The sequence below is a fragment of the Apteryx rowi genome, unplaced genomic scaffold (assembly GCF_003343035.1).
Source record: "Apteryx rowi isolate R43461 unplaced genomic scaffold, aptRow1 scaffold_853, whole genome shotgun sequence".
NCBI classification, from domain to species: domain Eukaryota; kingdom Metazoa; phylum Chordata; class Aves; order Apterygiformes; family Apterygidae; genus Apteryx; species Apteryx rowi.
The window spans coordinates 202,364-210,923 of NW_020451153.1; the positions used below are offsets into that span (position 1 = coordinate 202,364).

At 46.5% G+C, this 8,560-nt stretch overlaps 1 long non-coding RNA gene across 10 annotated transcripts in view; it reads left to right on the top strand.

Annotated features, from left to right (window-relative positions):
- The window catches only part of LOC112977661, a 33,386-nt gene that overhangs the window by 6,504 nt on the left and 18,322 nt on the right, over window positions 1–8,560 (top strand). For 5 of the 10 annotated variants that reach the window (XR_003257595.1, XR_003257592.1, XR_003257594.1 and 2 more), the window contains 2 exons: window positions 9–68; window positions 572–6,764. This is a non-coding gene — a long non-coding RNA (uncharacterized LOC112977661). Of the gene's footprint in view, window positions 1–8; window positions 69–571; window positions 6,806–8,560 lie in introns of those variants that run through there. The other 5 variants (XR_003257597.1, XR_003257596.1, XR_003257598.1 and 2 more) reach the window with 5 other exon arrangements.

Here is an 8,560-nt window from a genome sequence, read left to right on the forward strand (position 1 = left end):
TTTCAAAGGTGACCTGGGAAACTGAAGTTTTGGGAGCAAAAATGTGCAGCTGATCCATCAAATTCAAGGTAAGAACTCCAGGACTGGAAAAAATGGAGCTATATTTCAGGAAGAGAGAAAACAAAGTACACTGGGCAGCTGCAAACCCGTTAGTCTAGTCTCAATAGAGTGTAAGGTTAAGAACAAATTACAGAGGAAAACAAAATTAAAGGCACAGCAGTAAGTGGAAAATGGAATGACAGAATGGGTTTATCAACAAAAGCAATGTGTGCTGGTAACTTGATCCTTTTCTTTACCTCCTTTTCTTTACCTCCTTTTCTTTACCTCCTTTTCTTTACCTGGATGGGGAAGAAAAAAAAAAGAAATCAGTCAACCTAATCTGGCTGGATTTTGGTAGGGCATTTGATACAGTAAGGGATGGAAAACAGCTAGATAAACTGAAGCAAAAGAAATTAGTAGGAGAACTGTAAGGTGGGTAAAACGCTGGGGAAAGGGAGATGATGAGTTGAGTCAAAAGGGAACTGTCACAGTGAAGGAATGTAACTGGCCTTGGGAATAATTCTGTTCGCAGTAATGGCTCCAGCTCAGCAAAAAAAGCAGCGTGAAAAGGAAGTTTGCTGATTAAATGCATTTAGAAGAATTACTCACAGACTGGAACAGAGAAATGTGAGATCCTGTTCTTCACTGCTGTTACCAGGAATTTCTGCTCTACACAGAGATTCAGTGGTTAGAAATGACAGAAGAGAAGACAGATCTGAGTGCATTTATCACTCACAGGATACTTATGAAGCACCAATGTGACATGAACACAAAGACAACAGTCTTAAAGAGATCATTACGTTAATCTCATTTAGGATGCTCTACACAATTTGTCACCCATATTTGGAAGCGGACTCGAGACTAGCAGCGGCATATAGGAACCATAATAACGGTGTCTGTCTGTATGCCTACCCCTGGCTCCCGGTGTGAGCAGACATGGAGAAAGGTTCACTTCTTTAGCTTAGCAAAAGGCTGAAATAGGTGAAAGTTTCTCTAGAAATCTGTTTGATGGGTGGGGAAATGAGCTGTTGTAGAAAAGAAGCAGGTCAGCCATATTTGAGCTGGGGAGGCCCTTTCTCCTCAGAGTTTGAATTTTTTTGTAAAGACCCTGCAAGGCCGGGTGCTTATTTACCTCTCTCTGGAATTGGTGCGCCTCCTTGGAAAGCGAAGTGGGTTAGCATGAGAAGCAGCACAGCATTATGAGAAAAGAGGTGCTGAACGCAAGCCCACATTTTCCTATTCCATCCCCCAATGAGTTTTTTTCTTAAAGGATAAGAGATCGAGCCAAACTCTTGTGTTCTCTATGCTGGCAATTGCTTGGTGTTTCTCCCACATAATACCCAGCTCCCGTAAGCCCTTTGAGGAAACAAAATTAAAAACCAGCATCTCAAAAAATCTTGGGTCTCTGGAGAGCTGCACAAAAGCCCTTCTGATCTAAATGTACTACACGCACCTGTGCGGACAGCAGAGCTGAAAGGATTCATCTTGCTAGTTTTCAGCACTCAGGGGGACAGGTAATGGGTCCTGAACTGGTTTCTACCCAGCAGAGTTAGCTCTAGTCTAACATCTGACTGTGCAGAGGGGAGGCACTTGCTGCAGTTTGCTTCTGCTTATGACTTCTGAGGTTTGTTTAATTTAATTGGGGGAAATGAAATTGGGACGAGACCTCAGGCAATCATCTAATTCATCTTTCTGATCCGGAGACAAGATTAAGTAAACACAGATCATCCCTGACAGATATTTGTTGGACCTCTTCTCAACAGCCTCCAGTGACAAGAATCCCTAGGCCAATCGAGTCCAGCATTTTATTACTGGGTTGTTAAATAGCTTTTCCTACCATTCAGCTTAAATTTTTGCTGATGAAAATGAATCTGTTGATTCCCACAGCCCTGCTGGAAATGCCTTTCCGCTCTGACAGCACAGTCTTCCTAAGCCAGTTGTGTACACTTTTCGGCAATGGTATGCACCTTTTGGCAATTTCATCTTGACTGTGTTTGTTTCCGGGTTTGTTTATGAGAACTTCATGCCTCTTAGTGTACCAAAAGCCTTAAAGACAAGACATATCACATCCACTACTTCCTCCCCAGTCTGCTAGGCCAGTTATCCTGTCAGAGAGGGAAGTTACATCAGCCTAACATGATCTTCCTGATGAATTGATCTTAGAGGTTTTTTTTCATGTAGGAAATATATATTAGAAAGGAAGCTTGTTTGTATGTGCAACTACTACCTGAAAGGGATGGGAAAAGAGATGAGGGGAGAGGGGCTGTGGGCTGTGGCAGGCTGAAGGAGAAGGAGGCAGAAGGAATCGGGATAAAATGCAGTACTACACAAACAGTCTGTGGTCAGGATCCTGGGCTAAGAGGGGCTGCCAGGAACGCCTTGAATAAATGCCAAAAACTTGGAAGGAAGGTCTGCTACAATGGTAGTAGTCTGTAATGTCAGATATACATCAAACCTGTATACTGTGAATACCTTCGGGATTCATTGCAAACTCTGACACACTGAGAGGTTTTCAGAGTAACACGCTTGGGCTGTGTCACTCTGGGCATCTTTTCAGGTTTCAGCCGCTCTTGCAGTCCTTCCTTTACCGTATCCCAAAGCTTTGCTAGTGTCTGGAACAGACCCCTCTGGGCATGGCGCCCAAGTTTCAAATAAATGTAATATTCGGGGAAGTAATTTTTCAGATGTGTTCACAACATCATCAGGAAAAACTTTTTCTGATTTCCCAGGATCACTCCATAGTCCTCTTCATGGTCTAGTTTGCAAAGAGCTAAGCCCAGCAGCAGTAGTATTAGATAGTCACAGCATATCTTGCAAGCTTTCCACTGCTTCTCAGTCCATATCATCTCTCTGCACTCTGCTGTTTTCTCAACAGGGAAGGTCCAGGCAGGTGTGTAGTCATGTGGCAGGAGGTGACAGTTCCTGATGAGCAAGTTACAGACAGCTTCTCTGCCACCATGTCCTTCTTCCTTGTGACAAACCAGTCCTTCCCTCATTCCACCTGCACCTGGAATGGGGACGACATCTTACCCTTGTTGCAAGAGGGCACAGCTGAGACCCAGCCTACCATCTCCTATGTTGGTGTCCCAGAAGCCGTGGCTATATCTGTACTAAGTAAACAGGCCCAGGACATGGGGCTGAGCCGTGATGTGCAATCATCCATTCTGTCAAACAGCTGGTGCAGTTTTGGCCCAGTCCAACTGCTGCTGCAGGAGACATTGCCCAGGTGTGGCTGGTGAGGCGGCACACGCCATAGGCCATTCTCAGGAAGTCAATTTCACATGGCTTTTCTGTTTTGAAGATAAGCAGGTTCGGCTACCTGTATCTATGAACATGATCTGTCTGTTTGATGGAGCACTGTCCTTTGTTCATTTTATAGACTGTCTTTGTTTTCCCGATGCTTTACAATGCAGTATGGTTTCTGTGTAGTTTTCCCCTGTTCGAGCTGAGCAGACAGTAGTTATGAACTCATTCCTGGGACCTCTTGACAGACCCAGAAGCTGTACTCCAGGATTATTTGCTGCCACTTTTTTTCCAGGTAGGTGCACCTCTGACTTTGAATACTGATTTGGGGATCCAGAAATTGTCAGATTTCTGCCCTGAGGGATGTGAGACTCTGAGACGCATTTCCTGCCTGAGTTGTCAGCTGAGCAGTGAGCATTTTGCAGTTTTAAGTTCCTGTTGTGCCTAATTCCTATTAGGCTGGCTGGGCATCTCCTCCGAGGCAGGCTGGTATTATGGTCCTCACATCCTTAGGGCTGTTATCAGGCTCATCTAGATGCTCAAGAGTTCCTAGAAAATCTTTTGCGTCATTGCCAGGCCTCATTTTAGCAAGGATTCCTGTGTTTTCTAGGGATGTCTTCAGCACTGCAATCACCTGGGGTTTTGTTTCCTCCAGCCTCACAGACAGAGTGAGCATCTGTCTGTCATGGAAGCTTTGGCTCTGTCTGGGGAGCAGCTGCTACCTAAGAAATTGCTCTGTGCTTGGTCCCTCTCTCCTTTTTCTGGAGTGGAGCCTTTCAGGCCTGCCAGCTAACAGCTAGTTCCAGCTTGCCCCAGACTGGGTCCCTTAATCTGCACCTATTTGTCATGGCAAGCATGATGAGCTGCTCTTCTGGGTCTGCAAAGTGCCCATTCTTGGAGGAGGGAAGGTCCTGCAGACAGTCCACATGTAGAAAAACTCCAGAAAGTAGGCAATAAATTTAAAGAATACTACTCAACACCTCAAAACTGCTGGAGATCAGGAGCCCAACACAAAGCGTGGTGGGAGAGAAGGATGCTGAGCATCCTGTCTAGGGCAGGGCCTGATCTGTGGCTGCATTTCATGGTAAACCTCCTGTAAGGCACTGCTTAAGGTATATGTACCCAGCAGCAATGAATATAAGAAACAACTTTCTACACACTAGGAGTTTTTAAAGCATTAATGGCTCAATGCAGTGAGAGAAAGATGAGCTGGAAATGGCAACAGCATAGAGAGTCAGGGAGGGAGATGGAATGGGAGCCACTCTGACCACTCTTCTCTTCTATGCTTGAAGTTACTGCAATCAGCATGTATTAAAATTGCCAAAATTTTGGGCTCTGGCCCTTGTCTGTTGTGCATCCCTGTGACTGTGCTGGCAATCCTGGCCCGAATTCCCTGTTCATAATATAGAGAGTGCAAGATGGGAGTGAAGCTCATGGCAACCAGCTGGCATCCTTCATTGCAGACACAACAGCCTCAATGGCAAAGCAACATGACTACAGCTGCATAAAAGGGCAAACAGCTTGCTTCTGCCAGGAAGCATGCGAGTCCTCCACAACTACGGCAGAGCCAAATCTGCTGCACTAGCTACACTTGCTGTTGAAAATGCCTCTCACCCCCCTCACTGAAACGGATCAGGGATTGCCTGCAGTGAACACTGGTGCTGTTCTTCCCAGAGGACTGGTGCCATGTGGTTACACTTTTATGAGCTGACTCCTACAAGAAACATTTTCATTCAGTGTTGTTGCAGAGAGGAGGATGCCTGCTGAAATTGTTACCCCAGGATGTCCTAATCGTGTATCATTTCCTTTGATCTTTGAATGTGCTGCATTGAAGTTGCCTGGATATCCCATAGACAGAAACACCTTACTTTTCATCACAGAGGCGAGAGTCAGGCAGCCCTCCAACCTACCCCCAAAGGACTCGCTGTCCCCTCCCCTGCTCACTTCCTACTACTCTCAGCGTTCTGCAGTGTGTGCCCAGTAATGCTGCCCTCCGCTCATTGCAGAATGCTTTATACCTGATGCAGTGAATGCAGCTGGAGGATTGGCAGGCCCCCTGGTAGCTGCCAGCTCCAGAGGAGCAGAGTTGCCTGGGCATGTACCTTAACTCTAAATGTCCTGTTTTTCCAGAAGTTTGAGTTTTGATGAACTCAATGTTCTGGGAAGGAATGAGCTATCACCAAGCAACATTAACTCTGTGTTAACAAAGGGTTTTGTCATTGAGTTTAAACTTAAGGACAACGCTAGCACAAGAATAAATTATCGCAGAGTGGGCCATGAATACATTGAGGCTGGAAATTAGAAGGAACTTCTTACCCAACAGTGCAAGGATCTGGAACAGCCTTTGAATACCAGCTTGGTTTGAGACTGGAGTCAGGAAGTCTCTGAGCAAGTGTATGCAATGGGGCTGCCTGTCATGGTCCAGGAAATGGCTGTCAGTCCTCTCTTCTTATGTAATTGCAGGACGTTTTCATAACATCTTTGCTCTTAATGAAGCACAAGCCAAGAAGGATGCCTGGGGCTTGCCTGGGAATGGTGCTGGCTGTTTGGGTCTATGGGAAGGGTGCTCAAGGGAGGCTGCAGAGTGCTACAGGGCTGTAATTATCCAGGGAGAACAGACGCATCCCAGAGGCAGTACTGCCGCCTCCTGCGAGCAGAGAACTAGCGCAGGAATTGGAGACAACCATATGTGACAGGCAGGCCCAGGCCCATGCACCTCAGGTGACAACTAGGCTTCTTGTAGATATTACAGGATTTCTGATGCGCAGAAGATGGCTCCTTCACACTGTAACCCAGGAAAGCAGGCACCTTTGTGAGCTAGGTGCTTTTGGGCTCTGAGGCAGTCCTGTTTCCCCAGGTCCGGCCCCAACCCCAAGCAGCCCTGACCGCTGGCTGTGCTGGGGGCAAACCAGCCCATGAGCCACATGCTGAAATCTCCTGAGAACCAAGAGCCATGAGAGGCAGACCTGGGGTGCTGAGACAAGGGGATACCCCAGGAGCCAAGGAAAAGGGCAACTGTAGTTCTCCTGGTGCAGGCTTAGGCTGGATGTGCAGCTGCATCCTAGAGTGAATCAGCAGCATCTCTCCTAGCAGCACCTCCTGCCTTGCTCTCTCCCACAGCCAGAAGTGGAGACCAGCCTGGCACCCGCAGCCCTGTGAAACAGCACGTGGCTCCTGGTGACCCTAGACTGTGCTGTCACTAGGTACCAGCCTGCACTCAGTTGTCCAAAGCAGAAATCCTTATGTGAAATATTCCAGTGCCAGGTCTCAATGGATTATACAAGCAAGGGATAAAATGGGAGTTATAGCAAAATCTGTGATTGACTGTTTCTTTTCTCTTTTTTATAGAAGATTAAGGCATTGCTGGAGTGACAGCTACATCTTCCTCAATGATGAAGGTTAGGGGTTTCAAGCCTAGCTGCTGACTCATAACCAAGAAGAAGAAAAAAGGGAAAATTAGCATGAGGAATGTTGCTGAAATGGTTTGTATGTGTTTTGTGATTAATCTAAATAGTGTATTGCTGTCTGTGTTATGGCTGATGTGTTTCCTAGGTGTTTTTAATGAAAACTGATCTTTTAAGAACATGGGGCACTTGTATGTAGAGCCTGTATCTGCAGATCCACTGCCAGAAAAGGCAGATCTTTAAGAAAAACTTTTCCACAAAGCAAGTTTAATTCCTGACATTGAAACACCAGTGGTTTTTTTCTGAGCCTAGGTGCCTTAGGACATTTTACTGAACTAATGAACCTCTGGATGGCAGATCACTGGTCAGAGTGTAGCCCGGCTCTGCAGGGTTTAAAAATCACTCCCAGTGGGTGCATGTCTGCAGACCCTCCTAGGACATGTGTTTGATGGGACTGTGTCCCATCTTCCCTGTTAAATACTTGTTCCCTAACTGCGCTAACTGGCAAACTCAGCAGAGAGGCCTGGAAGGTGACCTTGAGTTAAGCCGTGTCACCTCCAGCGTGTGTCGCCTCTGGATCAAGACTGAGGCAGGCGGGGGAGGCTTGGGCTGCTGCTCCTGAGATAACTGGAAGGATCAGGGAAGCTGGGTGACTGTTCAGTCTAAACAATGGCTTCAGATCCAGAGCTGTGATCATACTCAAATTAATTTCAAATAGGCACAGTAATATAAGAAGCAATTTGCATAAGATGTCACATGGATTTGCATACAATTTTGCATATTTAAAAAAATACAATAATGCACAGTTCAGGTGGGTATGTGAAATCATTTGTGCAGTGAACCATGCAGAGAAACAATGTGCAATTATCACAGAAGAAGAAAACAAATGACAGCAACCACCCAGTCAGCTCAGAAGTCAGGAAACACCAGCCCCTTCCTTCATCCACCCTCCACACAGAGGCTTGGATTTATGCTATCATTTCACGAATGTGTGCTACTTTTCCACCAGGCAGTTGCCCCTCTGGTGCAGAGAAAGGATGGTGCTCGCTTTGTCATGCCATTACTCACTCCTTCACATCTGCATCTTTGGCTTCATCTTTCTGTGGCTCCAAAACGCCTGACTGGTCATTCTTTGTGGGCTTTCTACTGCGTTTGTCACTGAGCCTGAGGGATTCATCTCTCAGCATATGCCACTGCAAGTGGTACTGCTCTTGCCCATTGGGTGCAAAGACTAGAGGCCTAAATACTAGCTCTGGAAGCCCAAGGACAGACACTGACAGCCTGATCTTTGGTGGTCCCGGTGCTGTGCATGTTCTTTGTGCTTCTGTAGATCAGATCACAGAGTTCTCAGCTCCTGAAAAATGATGACTGAACAATTAACATTAAAAAAGGAAGCTGGCAAGAAAAGGCAAACACATCCATTAAGTGGGAATTATCCTTTCCCGGGAACATCAGGAGGGCTGAGACCTTTCAACCTGCAGAATGCACTTTCACCACTTGACCTACGTTTCAAAGCAGTCCTGCATTTCTGACGCATGGATGGGATCTCGGTTTCTGTCCTCACTGGAGCAACGATTCTGAACTGTGAGGGCTGAGCCATGAGCACGTACAATAGCATCTGCATCCCCCTCCCTCCTGACCAAGCTGTGGGAGAAGCACCTGGGTACCTCAGAACTCCCAGCCCCCACCTCACCTGCTTTCTGTCTTCATTTACCCATCTCTTTTTAAGGCCTCTAGCTCTAAATTTCCATCCTGATCCCTTCTTCTGACCCTGTGTCCCCTTCCTCCCTAATCTCTTAATCCTAGCCACAATTTCTGGTTCTGCTTACTCTCCCCTCACCCTGCCTTTTCCTGTCTTCCCTCATATTCCCCCC